Source organism: Tenrec ecaudatus, chromosome 1 (genome assembly GCF_050624435.1).
Source record: "Tenrec ecaudatus isolate mTenEca1 chromosome 1, mTenEca1.hap1, whole genome shotgun sequence".
NCBI lineage: Eukaryota > Metazoa > Chordata > Mammalia > Afrosoricida > Tenrecidae > Tenrec > Tenrec ecaudatus.
The window spans coordinates 115,182,009-115,202,990 of NC_134530.1; the positions used below are offsets into that span (position 1 = coordinate 115,182,009).

The 20,982-nt window shown below is 41.7% G+C and overlaps 1 long non-coding RNA gene across 1 annotated transcript in view; it reads left to right on the forward strand.

Annotated features, from left to right (window-relative positions):
* The window catches only part of LOC142456538 (uncharacterized), a 33,718-nt gene extending 13,330 nt beyond the window's left edge, over window positions 1–20,388 (forward strand). Inside the window, exons 2-3 of the long non-coding RNA XR_012786074.1 lie at window positions 10,573–10,665; window positions 20,229–20,388. This is a non-coding gene — a long non-coding RNA (uncharacterized LOC142456538). The remainder of the gene's footprint in view (window positions 1–10,572; window positions 10,666–20,228) is intronic.
* Window positions 20,389–20,982: the final 594 nt, after the last annotated feature.

Consider the following 20,982-nt stretch of genomic DNA (forward strand, 5'->3'; position numbering starts at 1 on the left):
ATCTGTACGTAATCAAATCCTGGTCCAAGAACTACAGCATAGTTTACTAAACTCACCACTTACCACTTTCCCCTCTTTTACTTAGAGAAGAAATGACTCATACGAAATCACCAACCAAATCAATTTAAACAGTCTTCAGATACTGGTCATAGTGATCATGGCTCTATGATTTTATAACTGGACTACAAACTCGCTAGTCCCTGTCTTAGTTATCTCCTGCTGCTAAACTAGAAATACCCAAAGCAGGGGCTTTCGCAAACCTAGGAGCTCCATGTTTTCAGATGTTTTCATTGGAGGGGCCAGTGCTGGAAGGCTTCCTTCCTTTGTTGGCTCTGGAGGAAGTTCCTGTGTCTCTTTAAAGCTTTTGTATCTTGGTGGCTAGAGATCCTTATGCGGTGGCATCTAGCTTCCCTCTCCTGTGCTTTGTTGTTGTTTAATCTGTGCTTCTGAGTTTCAAAAAAGATTGACTTACAACCTATTCTACACTATTATTTGTCACATTTACATGAGAAAAAAACCTTATTCCTTGATGACATTATTGCTACAGATATGGTCATATTTACCATACATATTTACAGGAGGTGGGGGTGAGGGGTGGGAAACTCAATCCATAAAAGGCCCTCAAGCAAAAACAAAGTACTTCAGTCTTGTGCATCTTTCCCAGACAAATAGGACCAGCAGCCCCCACTTCTTCACTCAGTCAGAGACATGGTGCAAAATTTTCTGTTCACTGCTCCCAAAGATAGATGGACCCATTTCTTGTTACATTTGTCATTTGCAGGCCTGGTTATTTAAAAAGTGAAACTATCACATTTCTGGTTAATAATTATAGTAAGTCAATGCATTAATAAAAGGATATCCCTTTATCGAATTCATCAAATTAATTTTAAACATCAAATGAATTGTAAACAACTCAATTTAAATCACTAAAAGAGGATGTAAACTTGGAACATTAATAGGAAAAAAGAACTAATAAAAATAAATATTTTTATTGAACTTTCAGTAAAGGAAATGCATTGTGGTGAGTTCTTTATTACCTTCATGTCACTCATTTCAACCCCATAGAGATTGTCCCATCTTGTCGATGAGGAAAGTGAACATTTAAAGGAATTAAGTAACTTGATCAGGGTTACAAAGTGAGAAGTTGGCCGCTCTCTTTCACTCACTGCCTTCCAGTTCAGACTCTGCAACTCCTCGGGGCAGGGAAGGCGTCCTCTCTCCTGCAGAGCAGCTGCAGATTTCTTAACTGCTGGCTTTGTGGTTAGCAGCCCATGACAACACCAGGGATCCCGGTAACTGGCAAAGTGAGAAATAAATCCAAGTCTGTCTCAATTCATCTCTTTCTAATTCCCAAACCTCCACCTTTCTACTCTACTCTGTTGTCTCTTTAAGGAAGAGAAGCCAGTACATTCTATCCCATTTGAGGGCCCAAGTACCCCAGATAGAGAACATTTCAGCAGCAGCCCAATCCCTTGTAAAAATTCATTTCATTTGCCAAGTTATACAGCATAAAACTTGTTAACTTTTGGCCTACTCTCAGATTTCAAGAAGAGCAATTTCCTTAAAAGTACAGAGAATGAAAATCTGACTCACTATAAATAATTCTATCAAATGTGATCCGGCACTGCCCCTGGCCTGGCCCTTTTGCTTGAAGTCACTGCCAACACTAGGAGAGCCTATAATAATGTAGAGAACACAGAGGAAAATAACTAAAATTCATCCAATTATATGGAGAGAAATAATCTGCAGATGATTTTGCATTTTTGGTGAGTAAAAATAGATTCCTTGGTATTATTCTCTCCCCTTATTCTTTCCTGCCAAAATGAAATATCATTTCGCATGTTCAGACCCCCAAACTCCCTGCCATTGAGTTGATTCTGATTCATAGCAACCTACAGAGCAGAGAACTGCCCCTGTAGATTCTGAGACTATAGCTCTTTAGGCAAGTAAAAATCTTTACCTTTCTCCCAAGGAGTGGCAGGGGGTTAAAAACTTATGTTCTTGCACCTAGCAGTCCAATGCATAACCCACTGTGCTACCAGAGCGGCTCATGCTCAGAAGTTGCTTCAGAATTCAACACTAACATGAAGAACATGGAAGACAGTAAAACAAGAAAAACTACTTTACTTTATAAAATGTTCCTTTTCTAAAGTACTCTTCCTTGAATGCATCCGCTGACATCACAAAACACCTCAGAGATGTGAAACGTGAAATTTTGAATATGGAAATGTGGAAGACTGAGGAAAGAATGGCGACCACCATTCAACTGGACGCAAAAAGGCTAAATTTGGGGGGAATTTTGAAGCCAAGTCTGGAGCCCTTGCAGGGTGTAGCGAAAGAACTTAGCTGCTAACTGAAGTGTTAAAGGGTCCAGTCCACCAAGAGGCACCTTGGGTGAAAAGATCTGGTGATCTGATTCTAAAAAATTAGAAGTAAGTCATTGAAAACAATGGAGCACAGCTTCAGTCTGATACAGCAGGGGTCTCCATAGTTGGAATAGGCTCAGCGACTACTGATGAGCCAAATAAAACCTGCGCAACCCAGTAAGGGGACATGGCATTGGCCTCTACAAGGTGTTAACAAAAAAGTTTGAGGACAGGGCGGGAGAGTTACCTAATTGGCACGGGTGCAAAGGAGTGATCAATATGTTTAAGAGATTGGCAGAAGACCTTCCTTGCCTGTTTGTTTTTCTCTAATGAAGCCCAGTCAATACCACTGAAGAAGGAGATGCAAACCCCGCTGCCTTCAGGGTGTAAGTAAAGACCTATTGCCTTTGAGGAAGGATTAGAAGCCATTTTCCTCTGAGAAGAAGCAAGAAACCAACAGGAAACAATGGATCTTCAACCAATCACAAGTCCCCTGCCATTGAGGGAGAGGCAAGAAAGTCCTGCCTAGGACATGTCTTTGCCTGTTGTGAAGGCTTACAACCGTTTGGCTTTGATTATGCTGTTTGGTCCGGCCATGGAGCATTATTTGGTGTTAACTGCCAAACCACTGAGAATCCTGGTCCAGCCAAGTTGATACAAAACCTTATCTATCACAGGTGCCACTCAAAAGTGTGATGAAACGGGTAAAAATCCATTAATAATCAGAATGTGGAATATACAAAGTATGAATCGAGAAAAATTGAGAGGTGTCAGAAAATGAAATAAAACATAGAAAAACGAATAATCCCCAGCATCGGTAAACTGAAATAGACTAGCACTGCTGTTTCACAGTCACGGAGTTTACTGTGCCAGCTTGACCATGCCTGGCATCACACTCATCATTTAAAAGAAATGAGATCTTACAACTCAATTCTGTGATAGGAAAATATTCATATCTAAAAAGAAGACCATTTTTGGTTTTGTTTTATACATCATTTTATTGGGGGCTCTTATAGCTCTTATCACAATGCATACATCAATTATATCAAGCACATTTGTGCCTGTGCTCCCATCATTTTCAAAACATTTTCTTTCTACTTGAGCCCTTGGTATCAGCTCCTCTTTTTTTCCTCCCCCCTTCTACCTCGTGAACCCACGATAAATTATAAATTATTATTTTTATATAGTATACCCTCTGCTGTCTCCCTTCACCCACGTTTCCATTGTTTGTTTCCCTGAGGGGGCTGTTAAACATTGATTATTGCAATGTTCCCCATTTCTACCCCCACCTTTCCCCTATCCTCATGGTATCACTACTCTCATTATTGGTCCTGAGGGGTTTATCTGTCCTGGATTCCCTGTGTTTCCAGCTCTGATCTGTACTAGTGTACATCCTCTGGTCTAGCTGGATTTGTAAGTTAGAAATGGGCTCACAATTGATGTATGTAAGGATTGTGATAAGAGTTGTATGAGCCACTATTAAAATAATTTTTAAAAGAAAGAGAATGAAGATGATAGTATATGTGCTAATGTTCATGGCACACTGGGTGAATTTATGGATTGTGATGAGATGTAAGAGCCCCCAATAAAGGTATTTTAAAAAGAAAAAAAAGAACTAGAGGAATGTTGTGTGTTTCTTTGGTGCTCTACTGCACCCTACCTGGCTCATCCCTTCCTTGTGTATCTTCTGGGAGGGGATGTCCCATTTTCTACAGATGGGCTTTAGGTCTCCACTCTAACCCCCCTGGTTCACAACCATATGATTGATTGTTTTGGGTCTTCTGATGCCTGATATCTGATCCCGTCAATACCTCATGATCACACAGGCTGGTGTGCTTCTTCCATGTGGGCTTAGTTGCCTCTCTGCTAGATGGCTGCTTTTTTAACATCAAGCCTTTAAGATCCCAGATGCTATATCTTGTAATAACCAGGCACCATTAGCTTTCTTCACCTCATTTGTTTATGCACTCATTTTGTCTTCAGCGATCCTATTGGGAAGATGAGTACACAGAAGCGAGGTTATTAGAACACAGTGTTCCTGCATTGAGGGAAGACTTGAGTAGAGGCCCAATGTCCATTTGCTACCTTAATATTTAACACATAAATACATGCACATAGACCTATATCCCTATCATTATATATAAATATATTTACATATGTACGTGCCTGTATTTAGACCTCCATAAATATCTTTTGCCTCCTGGTTCTTTCCTCTATTTCCTTTGATGTTTGACCTTCATTCAGCTTACAGTAATTCCTCTCGCCTACGCTGACTTGATCAACCCCCACCAGGCATTCTATGCCCTCCTTGCCATTGATTTTAGATCACTTTTTGTCCCCTGTCCCTGGGTGTCTTGGATCCCCTCTTCCTTTTCCCCACCTCCCCCTCTTCCATGTTCCCCCCATAACCATTGGTACAGTTGTTTTCTCTTCAGGATTGTGTATCCTCCCTATCTTGTGTAAATAGACAGACAGGGGAGGAGGGGAAGCAAGCTTATAAATAGTTCCAGGTCTGTCTGCTGACCCTTATGAATGCTTTCCAACTAATTCTGAGGGGGTGCCAATCTGGTCCCCCTAAAGTCTGCTTTCAGGATTCCTTAAGGACTTCATTGCTTTGCTCCCCTTGTTGTCCTGTTATGCTCTCTTTGTGTTTTGCCTCAGTGTGTGTGTGTGAGGGGGCACACTGGGTGCAATTTCTGTACTCTCCACTCTCTCTTTTTATTTTCTTTCCCCCTCCTTTTTAGTTGGCTGCCATATGTATTCCTGGGTTGGGTCTGACCCCTGCCAGAGTGCCTGGACCTCCCTTGCCCCCCACACCCCTGGAATTGATGCATTTAATAGCTTTTCCCCTGTGTCCATTGTGCTGTTTAAGCTTACCTCTGTGGACTCGTGTTATACTTTCTTTTTTGTATTTGGCTTATTCACATAGCATAATTTCCTCCAACTCTTCCCATGTGGCGATGTGCTTCATGTGTTCATCCCTGTTTTTAGGGATGGATATTGACTGAAATAAGAGAATAACAAAGATGTTGTTGGTGTTTTATTGACTCTGCAAAGGCGTTCGACTGTGTGGATGCTAACAGAATGTGGGTACCACTGGGAATTCTACAACATGACCACATGTGAAACCTATACAGAAAGCATTCTAAAACAGAATGCTATATGGTTTGAAATTAGGAAAGGTTCCCCAGAATAATTTATTCCAGAGGATAGCAATGAATCTGCAGCTCTGAGAGAGAGAGATGTCTGATCAGAGCACATGGGAGCAAATGAAGGGGTGGAAGAGAGTGGAGAACATCCTGACCCACCGAGCCTTGAGGATGCAGCTCAGAGCAGCCAATCCACAAAGAAGACCACATGGCCGGCCCCACTATGAGACACGACATCCCTCACTGACCCATAGCCCTACAGGGGACAACACTGGAGAAACAGTGTGGGAATACCGCCCAATCTGTTCCCACCACACTGAGGCAAAACACTAAGGGTGTGGAACAGAACAGCAAGGGGAACAGAGCAACAAACCAGGGAATACCAAAAATAGACTTTGGGGCCAGAGCTTGGCACCCTAACAGTCTTAAATGGAAAACACTCATAAAGGCCAACAAACAGTCCTTGAACTAACTACAAGCTTTTCTTTCTTGTTGTGTTTTGCTTCTTTTTGTTGTCATTGGCTTATTGTATTGTGTTGTTGTTTTATTTTCTTGCTTTGTTTTGCTCTGTCTTTTTTATGCATGTTATTATCTCCGCAGGTCTGTCTAAATAAGATCGGGTGGATGAACAATCTGGAAGAGAAAACAATGGGACCGACAGTTCCGGGGGACATGGGAGAGGGGGAGGGGATGGAAAGATAGTGGTGTTAACAAACCCTGGGAAAAGGGAACAACAAGTGATCCAAATTGGTGGTGAAGAGGGTGTAGGAGTCCTGGTAGGGTGTAATCAAGGGTAATGCAACCAAGAGGAATTACTGAACCCCTAATGAAGACTGAACATGATAGTGGGACAAGAGGAAAGTAAAAGGAAATAGAAGAAAGAACTAGGAGGTAAAGGGCATTTATAGAGGTCAAAATACAGGCATGTACATATGTCAATATATTTATATATGAGAATGAGGAAATAGATCTATGTGCATATATGTATAGATTTAGTGTTAAGGTAGCTGATGGACACTGAGCAGCCAGCCTCCACTCAAGTACTCCCTCAATGAAAGAATACTTTGTTCTATTAAACTGGCACTCCATGATGCTCTCCTTCCTGACACAATCTCTGAAGACAAAGCGGGTGCATAAGCAAATGTGGCGAAGAAAGCTGATGGTGCCTGGTTATCAAAAGATATAGCGTCTGGGGTCTTAAAGGCTTAAAGGTAAACAAGCAGCCATCTAGCTCCGAAGCAACAAAACCCACATGGAAGAAGTATACCAACCTGTGTAATCACAAGTGGTTGAAGGGATCAGGTATCAGGCATCATCAGAACAAAAAATCTAGCATTGTCAATGAGGGGGAGTGCAGGGTGGAGACACAAAGCCCATCAGCAGGCAATTGGCTGCAGAGAGCAAATGAGCAAGACAGGGTGAAGTATAGCAATGATGAAACACACAACTTTCCTCTAGTTCCTAAATGCTTCCTCCCCCCACCCCCCATCATGATTCCAATTCTACCTTACAAATCTGACTAGACCAGAGGATGTACACTGGTACAGATGGGAAGTGGAAATACAGGGAATCCAGGGCAGATGATCCCTTCAGGACCAGTGCTGAGAGTGGCGTTATCAGGAGGGTGGAGGGAGGGTGGGGTGGAAAGGGGGAACCGATTACAAGGATCTACATATAACCTCCTCCCTGGGGGACAAACAACAGAAAAGTGGGTGAAGGGAGACATCGGACAGTCCGAGATTGACAAAATAATAATTTATAAATTATCAAGGGTTCATGAAGGAGGGGAAAAATGAAGAGCTGGTTCCAGGGGCTTAGGTGGAGAGCAAATGTTTTGAGAATGATGAGGGAAATAAATGTACAAATGTGCTTTACACAATTGATGTATGTATGGATTGTGGTAAGAGTTGTATGAGCCCCTAATAAAATGATTTTTTTAATTTAAAAACATTAAAAAAAGAAATGGGGAAAAAACTAGGTAAAATGTGTGTCAGGGTTGTATCTTTTCACTAAATTTATTCAATATTTTTGCTGGCAAATAAACTGATAAATGGAACTATATTATAAAAGAGTGAGGCATCAGGATTAGAGAAAGCCTTATTAGCAACCTGTAAATAGCAGGTGACAATAGCCGAGAGGACTTGAAGCACTTACTGATGAAGATCGGAGACTATAGCCCTCAGAATGGATTACTACTCAATGTAAAGAAAACAAAGAAAAACAAAAATCTCACAGTCAGAGCCACAGCATAATTAACAGAGAAAAGATGAAATTGTCAAAGATTTCATTTTACTTGCATCCACAATCAATGCTAATGGAAGCAGCAGGCATGAAATCAAATGATGGTTTGCAAGGGCAAGGCTGCTACATACGGTCAAGGTTCACTGGTGGGAAGGACAGAGGGAATACGCGTCTGATGATCAACTCAACAGAGTGCCTTGGAGAGACGACTAATGAGGAACAAATGGACAAACCTGACTTGAACAGTTAAAATCTTGCCAGTTGGTTTTCAACATTTTCTGAATTGTTTTTGTTTGTTCATATTGGGGTTTATCTCAGATGTGTTATGCCATTGGGGTCAGCCTCTTGAATGTGTGTTATATGTTTTTCTGTGTTTCAGGATTGATGAACCTATAGGAACAGCAAATAGAATAGCAGTTTCTGGGGGGCTGGGTACAGTGGAGGGTGGGGTGGTAAAAGGGAACCGAGGTCAAGGAGTCCAGGAAGGAAAAGAATGTTTGGAAACTGATTATGACAGTGCGATAGTTTACTGTGCCAGACTGGCTGATAAACACACGTGGGATGAATTGAAGGGTGGACAGATAAATGGCTCGGTGAGCCTCGTCTTTCTTGTCTCTCGCTCTTTAATCATCAGACCAGCGTGCAGCTGCCATGCTTGTTCTGTGCCTCAATTTAAAGGGTTCACTACTGTGGGACGCCTAGCCTGTAGCGTGTGTCACTGTAAGTTGAGGTCTCTACGCCCACACGATTTGAATGTACATCTCTGGAGCTGGGGACAGACAGTTGGGGACCTGCCTTGCTGTTTGCTGCCTGGGTATATATAGCCCAGCTCTCTCTACAGAGGAGGAACTGGTGGCCCTCAAGACTTAAAGAACTGCTAGTGTCTCACTGCTTTATAATTTAACTGTTCATTTCTTGTATTATATATCTATCTGTATATAATTAAATGGTTCATTTCTTGTGTTATATATCTATCATTATTATATATATATAATTATTATATATAGTAATTATATGTATATAATTCCTAGCAATCTGGTTTTGTCTCTCTAGAGAACCCTATCTAACATAGGCAGCAATTGTGCAACAATTGTGATTGTGATTGAACTATGGACTGATATATGTATTAACTCCCAATTTAAAAAAAATAAGAAATTAATAAAATAGAGTGTTAAAGAATAAATATGTCACTTTGAGGACTAAGGTGTGTCTAACCTAAGCAATGGCCTTCTCCATGGCCTGACATGCATATGAAAACTGTACTACAAATAAGAATGTCCAGAAGAATTTATGTACTTGAATTATATTGTTGCTAAAGAATATTGAAGATACTATGTATCACTAGAAGAGCAATCTGTGTAGTAAGTTCACAGATGCTGTGATAAAGTGAAATTGCTTATTCTCTTTTATCCATATTCTATGTAACTCCCACGAAATGATTGGGTGGGATTATGCATATAAAATGTAGAGGACTCTAGTTTAGGGACTGGTCAGTATTTCCATTCCTCTGAGTAGGAGAGCTATCTCAGAAACAAAAACAGAGAAATTTTTTTCTGTCAAGAAAGAAGATCCACCAAATGAGTAGTACAAGACCCTCCCTGAAGTGTTAGAGGCAGTGGAGGCCTTGACAGAGATGGAGAAGAGTATAAAGGAGCCACATAGACACAGTGCACAGGATCTGTGTTGGGATTGAGGCAATGAGGCAGAGTGGCAGCCATTTTTCTGTCCCACACAAGCCAAGGCCTAGCAACTCCATTAGTGACAGGCCAAGGACCAGAGAGTGTGCTGCCTACCAGCATGGCTTAAAACAGGTGCTGTGGACTGAAGGACTGCATCCTCCCATGTTGTAAATTATTAGCATCCCTAATAAACCCCATAAACTTGTATGCTGCCTGTGAGTTCCATGTAGTCATTTCAATGGATTATCAAACCCAGCAGAGAATTATGAGTGAAATGAACACAAAGCCCAACTATCACAATGTCTACCTGACTTTGGGCTTTCCTTGGGGAACAAGGGGAATAAAGCTTTCTACGGTGACCACAGTTACTGATGACCTAAGATACAAGATTTCAATAGACAGCTTGTGTCACTTTTCAAACAATTTTTGCCTCGAACAATTTTTCTCACTCATCTTTTCAATGATCTGTACCTTGCTCCAGTGCTACTATATTTCTACTTCTCTGAAAATTTTGAGATGCCCGTTTGTTTTTACTCCTCCTTCATATAGCTTATGCATTGGACTGCTAACCACAAGATCAGCAGTTCGAAGCTACCAGTCACCCCACAGGAGAAAGGCAGGCTTTCTATGCCTGGAAAGAGTGACAATTTGGAAACCCAGAGTGGAAGTTCTAACCTATCCTACAGGGTCACTATGAGTCAGAATCGACTCCATGGCAGTGAGTGAGCCATGCTGGAATGTATGTTCAATAGAATTTCAGGAGTCAAAGCATTGAATTGTGATAATTTTCACAGTGGTTTGAGTTGTGTGTTAGTCTGGGTACATCAGAGAAACAAATCCACAGAAACTCATATGTATAAGAGAAAGTTTTATATAAAGGGTAAGTGCACCTCAGGAAAACATCCCAACTCAGTGCTGCCCAAGCTCACAAGTCCAATAGTAGCCCATATGTCCAACACCAATCCACAAGGTCCTCCTCCATCTCACAAAACACACACAATGACACCGACTGCAGGAGGAAAGCCGAATCAATGAGTGTGTAAGCATGTGCTGGCAGGGGTCTACACATGGCTGCTCCAGCACCCAGGGTTGCATCAGGGTAGGTCCATGTGATTTCTTCTCATGGATGTCTTGCAGGAAGTGAGCCTTGCTGGCTGAAGCAGGGAACTGGATGAGGCAGCTGCACCCTGGTCTGACCATCAGAAAGCAAGAGACATGAGAACTCGAAAGGTGAGGCTCACTGAGCCATTTATCTCTCCTTCCTTCAAGTAGCCCCGCATGTGTTTGTCGGCCAGATTGGCATAATAAACGTTGACTATCTCCGGTTGAAAGCAGTACAAAGTAATAGATCAGAATTACCAATATTAATTACAGTATTTTAAAAATTTTTATTAAATTTTATTAAATTTTTATTGAGAGTTCTTATAGATATCATAACATTCCATAGTTCAATCACATCAAGCAGTTTTGTAGAATTGCTACCACAGTCAGTTTCAAAACATTTCCTTTCTTCTTGAACCCCTTGATATCAGCACCGTTTTATTCCCTCCTTCCTCCAACTTACCCCCCGGGAACCCTTATTTGTTTTATAATCGTGGAGTTTTTTGGCCATATTTTACACAATCCAATATATCCATTGACATATACCGTGTATACTCGAGTATAAGCCAACCCGAATATCAGCCAAGGCACTTAATTTTACCACAAAAACTGCATAAAACATGTGCTGAAAAACTTGCTTTATGCACGAGTATATACGGTAATTCTGTTGTTCAATCCCATTGAGTGGGGTTCTACAGTCATCAATGCTATCAGCTCCCCATTCCCTCCCTGCCCCCCTCTCTTTCCATACTCTCAGGGAACAAGTACTCCTGTTACTATTTCTGAAGGGTTATCTAATTTGGCTTTCATGTACCAAACAATCTTAAATATATAAATGGACATAAGTAAATCTCACATGATTAATGAGGTAAAACAAATAAAAACCATAATATTAAGGGGAGGAAAAATTAAAGAACTAGAGGATAGTTATGTGGTTCATCCATGCTTTACCATACCCTGGATTTTTCATCCCTTTTTTGTGACCCTTCTGGGAGGGACTATCCAATTATCTTACAGGTGGGTTTGGGGTCTCCAATACAATCACACCCCTTCACATCAATTAGGTTGCTTGTTTTTAAACTTCAGATACCTCTTCTCATTGACACTTCATGATCTTTGCTTCCCTGCTAGACGGCCACTTGATTAACTGCAAGTCTGTAAGACCCCAGACGCTATATCTTTTAATAGTTAGGTACCATCAGCTTTCTTCACCACATTTTCTTATGCACTCATTTTGTCTTTAGCAGTCGTGTCAGGAAGGTGAGTATCATACACTGCAACATTATCTGAACAAACCTGTCAGGAAGGTGAGTATCATACAATGCCACATTATTAGAACAAATCTCTCTTATACTGAGGTAAAATTTAAGCAGAGGTGCAAAGTGCAAGTGTTTCCTTGTGGCTTTGTGTGTGTGCATACACATATATATTTTTGTCTTCTTTCCTCTTTTTCTTTTTTCCTCCTGCCCCACTATCATGTTTTCCCATTGTTCACCTGTAAGTAATTCCTCTGATTCAACTCTCTTACTCAAACATGACCAGAAAAGCTGTACCCTCCTCACCATCATTTTAAAACACTTAATATTCCCCTGTACCTGTCATTGTTGGCTCCCCACTCTCACCTCCTCCCATGATACCCAGGAACCATCAGACCAGTCGCTATCTCTGTAAGATTGCCTATCCTGCTTATCTTGCATAGTTAAACAACAAACAAACAAACATAAGACAGTCAAAACACTAACAGGGAAACTGGCTGATGTAGAGCAGATGAATCCCACCCTCTCTGTTAAATAGAGAGCAGGACACCTTATCATCAGTCCAGTCCCCCTTTCTTCCAGAGCTGTATATCCCAGGTCCTGCTTTCCTAGCAACTATAAGACCATTTTCAGCATTCGTGTCCAAATGGTGAGCATCCTGAACATCCCCAATGCTGTTCCTGCAGTCAGGGATGGAGCGCCGAATGCCACTATCACTTAAAACGTGATTGGGTAAAAGCCGGTTAAGGACGTCATGGCTGTTGCTGATACTGGGCTAGGCAATGGAAGCAGAAGAAAAGTCATCACTTTATCATTTTTGTTGTGGAGTTTGAATTTGAAAAGTTCTCTGTCAAGTGGTTGGGTGTTAAAAGAATCCTCCAACCATTGAGAAAATTGCTTTGAAATAGTTAGCGATTTCTTTTTCCAGGGAAGGGATTGATGTGTAGACATAATCATGGTTAATTTCCTACAGATTTAGATTGTATACTGATCTCAGCCACTTGTCATTTTGCATATCAAGACTCTCATTCTGGAGTGGATCAAAGATCTTGAACTTGCTTTTATTTGGTTATACGCATGTCTAAGTAGGAGCCATGGTCAAGTAGTGGGTTGTAAGCTGGGCTGACTGATAACGGATAGCTTTGCTGTTTGAATACAATCATGCCTTGGGAGAAAGTTGAGGCTATCTTCTCCTATAAGACATTGTGGTGATTCGATTTTATATCAACTTGATAGTACCTGTGTGGAGGTAGGGCTGGAGTCCAACCTGTAAACCAGGTGGTAACCTACTGATGCCTCTTTGGTAGTTCATGTCAACTTGATAAATAAGAATGAAGGGGTGGAGTCTAGCCTATCAATCAGGTCACAGCCTGATCCCTCCTTGTGGGTGTGGCCTTCTCATAAGGATTCTGGGAGCTCTCTCTCAGCTTCACATTCTTGTTGACAAGCCACATAGGTCTATGCTGATGGTAGCCAGAGCCTGGAGCTAGAGGAGCCATGAGGAGACCCATGCCAATGCTGAGATGCTTCCACCACCACTGGAGCCAGAAAACTTCACCCACAAGCCTGTGATCTTACTGTATTTAGCATCATTGCATGGGTTGTATGAGTCGGAAGAGTAATTTATAGACTGGTATTGGACATATGGGCTAATATCCGACTTGATCTGGACTGGGCTGGGATGTTTTTTTAACATACAAATACTCTTTGATATAATGTTGTCTCTTACACCCACGAGTGTCCCTGAATTTGTTTCTTAGTCAACCTGGACTAACACGGCCTCCTTAGGGGTGTGGTCTTTTATAAGAAAGGTCTTAATGAGAGGTAGTGAGAAGTTGTCTCTCTCTCTCTAGCCCTTTGCCTTTCTCCTTGCTAGGAGTCTACATTTGCCTTCAGAGACCATCCCAAGTGAGTACCATAATTTTAAAGCATCCATTCTCATCAGTATTCCTTATTCCTTGTCCAACTTTCATGTATCTGAGGCAATGAAAATATCATGGCTTGGGTCAGGCGCTTGGTCTTTAAAATGGCATCTTTGCTTTTGGACACTTCATTTATCCGTCTTTATTTTTGCTTTTATCTATTGTATGCATGACATCACCATGAGCTGGAATAAACTCCAAGGCAACTAGGAATAGCACAACAATAAGGAGGTCAAGGTGGCTGCCCTGGGAAAACAACATGGATATTGTTCACCTAGCAAGGAGAGAGATAGGGGAAAGGAACTCAGACAGCTTCGTTTTCTCATCTTAGACATAAAAACCTGTCTGCTTATGCATCTGCTTTCTCCTTCTCCCCATTGGATAGAGTGAAAGGAATGTCCCCCTTCCTTTCAAAGCCCAGAAACGCCATCTGTGTTCCAAATTCTATGCTGTCTCCCTTCTTAAATATACTTCTTTTCTTCCATCAACTATGTTACATTTTTAAAGCTAACAGGTTTGCACCTCTGAGTAAAAAAATACCAAATAATATGCTATCTTTTCTTTTTTATCATTTTTAAAAATCATTTTATTAGGAGCTCATACAATTCTTTTCACAATCCGTACATACATCATTTGTGTCCAGCACATTCGTACATATGCTGCCATCATCATTCTTAAAACACCTGCTTTCTACTTGAGCCCTTGGTATCAGCTCCTCATTTCTTCCCTCTCTCCCCACTCCCCCCTCCCAATATGTTATCTTTTCTTGTGTTCTTTTTATTAGTCTGGAATCAGTAATTACCTTTATAAAACTTTGATTACTTTTCTGTGCCCCATTACCATCCTTTCCCTCATCATCCAGTGACTGGTAACTAGCCTCTTAATAGTGCTCACACAGTAAGAGCCATAACACAAAGAGACATATGCACTTCGTGTTCATCGCAGCACTGTTTACGATAGCGAGAAGTTGGAAACAGCCCAAATGAGGAAATCACCTCAGGACAGAGATGGAACTAGAGATTATTATGCTGGGTAAAGTTACTCTATCACAAAAGGGAAAATATACGAGCCCGCTATCATATCTAACCAAGACAACGATTTTCATGCCAAAGAGATACAAGCACTCAGACGTCCCCAGGAAGGAAGGGCAAATGTGGGGAGATGAAGCAGGGGACATACAGTGGACAGGTTCTGGGTTATGAAAGGGAAGACAGAGACCCACAGAGGGGGAAGAGAAATCAGGGAAGGGGGCGGGAGAGAATGGGGGTGGGGTGATGATGAGGAGTTTGAGCTGTTGAATGCAGACTTGATCTGATAATTCATCCTCCTCTAATTCACAATCAAAATTTAATTCAGTAAAGAAAACTTAGTTCCCACCTATTAAGTACATCCCTTCCTGTTTTTCCACTGGACACCTCTCTCTAGGAACCTTTGTCTTTTGTTAACATCAGAGCGGTTCTCCAGTCCTGCTACTGAGTTATCATCGCAGATTCCCTTTGACCACAGGGAACAAGTCATATGTAATTCAGGAAAACTTGCCCAGCAGCCGTGTGTGGGACATATTGGAACCAGGATAAATGGAGGTAGAAAGACTAATTCAGAGGGTTTTGAATATTAACTCCCCAAACCAGAGTCCGATCTGGCCCATGTGCTGCCGAGCACAACTCTCCTCCTTTAGGGTTTCCAGGACGTTGGTCTTTCAAAAGCAGATTACTAAGATTTCCTTTGGAGGTTGGCTTTTCTAAATGGGTTGGAACCATCAACCTTTCGGGTAGTTGTCAGGCATTTATTTGTTCCCCCAAGGGACCCACAGCCTTGAGATTAATAGAAATTCAAAATCCATACATATGAAGGAAATCTAGACTCCTCTTTTTGATTCGATGATAGTATATCCAGAAAAGAATATTATTATTCCTGTATCCATCATAGTTCAATGACCTGAGCAGAGATTCTCTACTAGTGTTGTAGAATACAAAGATTGTGTACTAGATCTTACCTCATTGTGGGAGACGCTGGGAAAGAGAAGGTTGAGGACGGGAGTTAAGGATCAGAAGGTTCACCAGCTGATCTGAGAAGTCGTCATTGACATGGATCATGAGGGAGTTGGGGACAATCTGTGGGTCCTCAGGCATATATCTAGTGACGGTCTTCAGGCTTGCTTTTGAATACTATAAATATGTCTTTTCATCATACAATACATCTTTTGATTGCTTAACTGTTGCTTTCATGGGCATAGATTATGAATTCAAGTAAAATGAAATCTTTGGCAACTTCAATCGTTTCTCTGTTTATCATGATGTTGCTTATGGGTCCATTTGGAAGGCTTTTTGTTTTCTTTATTTTGAGCTATAACCCATATTGAAGGTGTAGTTTTTCTTTCCTTAAAAATTGTTTTGCTTATTTTTAATAACTTCACAGAGAAACCATATAGTTCAAGCCCATTCATAAAAGTAGCGCAACCCTCTGCAGCATCAATTCCAGGACATTTCTCCTTCTTGTGCGCATTGCTGTTAGCTCCCCATTGCCTGCCAGCCTCCTTTGTTCGTGATCTTCTACAGTGTTTCAAATCCTCTTTGCTTTCAGCAAGCAAATTTGTGTCATCTGCATATTGCAAGTTGTTAGTAGTCCTCCCCTGTCCGGATGCTGTGCTCTTCTTCATATAATCCAATTTCTCAGATAATTTGCCCAGCGTGCAGATTTTTTAAACATGGTGAAAGAATAAAACCCTGACACACAACTTTTCTGATTTGAAACTACTCAGTATTTCCTAGTTTTGTTCTAGTGACTGCCTCCTGATCTAGATACAGATTCCACAAGGAACACAAAGAAGTGTTATGGACATTCCATTCTTCACAGTGCGATCATTTGTTATGATCCACAGTCAAATGCCTCTGAAAAGTCAATAAACACAGGTAAACCTTTCTAGTAATCTGTTTTCAGCCAATATTCACCTGCCATTAGTGGTTATATCCCTCATTCCACATCCTTTTCTGAATCTAACTTGAGTTTTTGAGATTTCCTAACTGATGCCCAGCTGCAGCTGTTTTTCAATTATCTTCTGCAAAATTTTACTTTTATAAAGTATGAATTATATTGCTTGATGGTTTATGCATTCTTCTGGCTCACTTTTCTTGAGAATGGGCACAAAATACTGATCTTTCCCAGTCACTTGGTGTGTGGTGACGTGAATTATTGGATATGGCTCTTCTAGTCATAGTCTTTGTGATTCTCACTAAATGGCTGGGTGGTACCATGCAAATACGGTGTATAGATCTGAACGGTGTGAATTGGCCAGTTTTGCCATTGCTCTGGGTTTAAAATGAGTTATCTCAGAGATAGGAACAGGGGGTCTCCTGTCATCAAGAAAGAAGAGCCAGGAGTGGCATGCAGCCTCTGGAAACAGATTCCTGTCTCTGAACCTCCTCCATCTAGAAGAGAGAGCACCAAAGCACGAGGCAGCGTAAACACGAGTCAAAGCACAAGACAGAGAGTAGGGTTCTCAGCCCCTGGAGTGAAAGCGAGGACCTTCTGAAGAGAGACACACCTGCAGATTGGGATACCTCCAGAACTTAATTGGGCAAGTTGGGTTTGCTGACCCACAGAATCAGAGATGAGCACCCTTGAGCTAAGGGTTATAGCAGACTGGCATGCTATGAAGGGCACTTGGTGGCATAGTGGTTACAAGTTGGGCTGCGACTCACATGGTCAGCAGTTTGAAACCACCAGCCACTCCTCAGAAAGACGGGGCTTTCCACTCCCATAAAGAGTTACAATCTCAGAATCTCACAGGGTCAATTCTATTCTGTCCTACAGGGTCACTCTGAGTCAGCATCAACTTGAAAGCAGTGAGTTGGTTTTGGTGTTTGTGTGCCATTTAGGTATTTATTGGCAGCAGTAAAGAACCTTATAATATTGCGCAGGCAAAGTAGAAGCCAAGGGACCAAATGATTGAAAAGCAAAGGACTAGTGAGAGGTCCTGTGGGTATAGCTGAAGGAGGCTCTCCTCACTTGAAAACTCTATCTTGAGAATTTCTGATCGTGCATTGTAACCTACTAACTTCTCTAATAAATCCCATAATCATGAGTGTGTTAGGCTGGGCTCTCTAGAGATGCATAATGAATGAAACTTGTATGTGTGGGTATAGAGAGATTTATATCAAGAAATGGCACACACCATTGTAGAAGTGGGTAAGCCCAGTCCACTGCAAGTCTGTGGGTGAGATGTAAGGTGACAGCATCTCCTGACTAGTGTACCAGTACAGGCACTGAGGAACAGGAAGCAGAAAGGTGAAGCAGAGAGGTGGATGCTGAATGATATGAATTGTTGATGCCTGAATTAATCCAAGGTCATCAGTCCACTGATGGCTCCTGGTATCAGCAGGAGATCAATGAAACAGATTCAGGATCCAAATCCAGCAGAAGTGAGATAGCTTCCACATCCCATCAATTGATACACAGAAGAGACCACACCCTGAATGAAACCTACTTTTCATAGCAAGGCTGTGACCAGATTAAGGTCTTTTCTCCCCACAACTGCTTGCTGGCTTCACAGAAGATCCCACAATGGAGTTGGCCACACTATGTCCGAGCATATGGAGAGAATCCTGTCACACACACCCCAGCCCCCCAACACCCCACGCCAGGTCACATAAAACCTAGCTGTCACAATGAGTATTGACTGAGAGTTCTTTGTAGCCATTTCAATTCATATCAAAGCCAGCAGAGACGCACAAGTGCCTTCAGAGGATGGTTGGTATCAGAATTGTTTTGGTGTTTTCTTTAAGATTGGAGGATGTTGCCTTTGAATGTTCTTGCTCTTTGTGAAGTCAGAGGGGTCAGATGCTGGCCCCATGCCCTGCTCTCAGAGAGCAGCCTTTCTGAGGACATGTTGTTTAAGATAATTTGGTGAGAGAAATGAAAGACAAGAGGCCAGAGAGTGACTGAGCTGGGAGGTTTTCTCAGCGCAGCTGCTCTTTGATCTAGAGCCCTCTCTTACACACGAGTGTCTCCGGACTAACATAACTTTTTCATCTAACTAACTTCACACTCTTGGAAAGGTCTTATGTTTGTTTTTAAGTGAGATTTCAATTTCAAATAGGAAATAGAAAGAAAAAAATGAAGAAATGTAAATATGAATAAGAATATGACATTGGATGTGGATGTGAATTTTTGCATTAAAATACTACAACGTTCTAATGGCTGCTTTTTGTTCGCTGCTGGCGATTCCATTCGGACTCATAGGACCTCAAGTTCACAAGGCAGGATTGCTCCACGAAGTTCTCAAGGCTATGCCTTTGCAGAAACAGATCACTGGGCCTGCCTTCCAGAGGGCCTCTGAAGGGGCTGTGGCTGTTGCTTTCAACGCCTAGCACGTCACTCGATGGTTTGCACCACCCAGGGCCTCTGGTGGCTTTAGCTTCCCCCAAGTTAGTGTGAATCTAGACATTAAATGGGTAGATGCATATTAACTTGACCATCAGCTAATATTAATAAATCATCATTTTATTCCTTTACTCACTCTCAGATCTCTTGCCTTTGATTTCTCTGACTAAATAATCTTAACCATGTTCTCAGAAAGGCTACTCTTTCCAGTTGTCCTAACTCAAAATGCATCTCTAGAGCATTCCCAATTTCCCTAAATAATTATTTTCTTTATTTACCAATAGTACATTTAAATACTTCTATTCAGCCACCTCCCACACTGAACCAGTTATTTATTCATACTCTATAAACACTCTTAGGCACAATGTCTGCCTGAAATGGAAATTTCATTCTCTATCTCTAATGCGCACCACAATCCTATGAATGTAGGTACGTGGTATTAATCATACATCAGTTACGTATTCATCAGCAAACAGAAGTGTCTGCCTCCAGAGTGTGTACAAAAAGCATTCAGCAAACATTTGTTACTTGAGTCAAAATATCAATTTCTTAAAACTCTAATGCCATGAATCTTACAAAACTAGTTACTCATTGATGGTATTATTACATTACAAAACAAACTACTAGGCTTGTTGCTGTTGTTGTTAGGTGCTATTGTGTCAACTCCCACTTACAGCGACCTTATGCACCACAGCACATGACACTCCTCAGCCCTGCCCAGCCTCACAATTGCTCCCATGCTTGAGTCCGCTGTCACAGCCATCGTGTCACGCCCTCTCCCGGAGAGCCTTTCTCTCTTTGCTGCCCCGCTACTTTACCAAACATGATGGTTCTTGGTCCTTCTCAGGGACTGGTTTCTCTTGAAATATAACCAAAGCATGCAAGAGAAAAATCTGTCCATCCTTGCCTCTAAGGAGGACTTTGGCCATACTTCTTCCAAGACAGATGGATTTGTCCTATTAGCAGTCCACAACAATTTCCCTATTCTGCACCAGCACCATAAGTTAAATGTACCGATGCTTCTTGGTTCAAGGTCCAGATTTCACTTGCATACGAGGCAATGGGAACTCTCATGGTTCGGGTCAGACGTACCTTAGTCCTCAAAGTAACGTCCTTGCTTTTCCTTCTCTAGGCGGGTCTTGGGCAGCAGATGTAGTTACCTAGGGCACTTGTCTTTTGAGCTCTTGACTGCTGCCGTGCAGCCGTGAACACTGGCTGTGAAACCAAACAAGACAGAATCTTGGACAACTTCCATGTTTTCTCCATTTGTCACGATGTTACCTATTGTCACGATGTTACCTATAGGATTTTGGTCGTCTTTGCCTTAAACTGTAATCCACAGTGAAGGCTACCATCCTCGATCTTCCTCAGCATGTGCTTCAAGTCTCCCTCGCTTTCAGCAAGCAAGTTTGTGTCATCTCCATATCACAGGTTGTTAAGATTGCTAGGCATCCCACTACCCCCAATAATCTGTTGTGTAAAACAAACACGGTTCTTAATCTGATAATAAATGAATAAATTATATGTATAAATGAATTATACTGTGTTTATTGAGATAATGTATTTAAAATTTTATTCTATGTCATGCCCTGATAAAAGCAGGCAAAGCACTAACTGGTGCTGTCCCTTTGAGTCGCCGTTCCAGAGTCACTGATGCATCTGGTCTCGGGGTACCTCCACTTCAGACAGAGATCTTGGTCCTGCGATGTGTCAGTGTGTCCCAGATGGCTCTAATATCTGGAGAAACGGGTTTGATTGAAGTATGATTTTTCTTTTAGCTGACCATACCCCCAAGGAAAACAAAGGTGGATGTCTTAAGTCCCACCCTCTACTAACGTAGTTTTAACAATACTCCAAGGGGAAAAGGCCATGGCTTGGTCAACTCC